We start from the raw sequence: 717 nt of genomic DNA, 5'->3' as shown, positions 1-717 counted from the left end.
GCAATTCTCCTGCCTCAGCCTACTGAATAGCTGGGATTACAGGCATGAGCCACCACACCTGGCTAATTTTGTATTTTTAGTAGAGACAGGGTTTCGCCATATTGGCCAGGCTGGTCTCGAACTCCTGACCTCAGGTGATACACCCGTCTTGGCCTCCGAAAGTGCTGGGATTACAGGTGTGAGTCACCGCACCTGGCATAAAATGCATACTTTTAAACTACAGGTACAGTGGGCAAATTCCTACAATGCCTTTACACATTTGTAGTTAGGATCAAGTTCTATAAACCAACCTTATGTCTGCTCAAAAGAAAACAGTTTGAAATTTCCCAATAATTGTAGTTTTACTTTGCCAACAACATTTAAGAAACCTGAAAATACCTACAAATTGAACAGGCATATTCAAAAGGAGCTGCCTGGGCTGCATCACCACTATCAAGACACTATGTAAATTACCCAATGATTGGCTTTCAGAGAAAATCTTCAGTCTCACAAGAATATCTATGTCTTTTGTCACCATTTTTAAAAACTGATCAAGACAGGGTCTCACTACGTTATGACAGTTATCACAGGCTTTAAATATTTCATATTTTTCTGAGACAGGGTCTTGCTGGTCTCAAACACCTGGGCTCAAGCCATCCTCCTTCCTCAGCCTCCCAAAGTGCTGGGATTACATGGTGAGCCATCATGCTTGGCAATTACATAATCTTTTTTGACCAT

The sequence above is a fragment of the Colobus angolensis genome, unplaced genomic scaffold, assembly GCF_000951035.1.
Source record: "Colobus angolensis palliatus isolate OR3802 unplaced genomic scaffold, Cang.pa_1.0 Scaffold337, whole genome shotgun sequence".
NCBI classification, from domain to species: Eukaryota; Metazoa; Chordata; class Mammalia; order Primates; family Cercopithecidae; genus Colobus; species Colobus angolensis.
The sequence above is the reverse complement of the archived record's forward strand: the minus strand, read 5'-3'. Positions refer to the sequence as shown.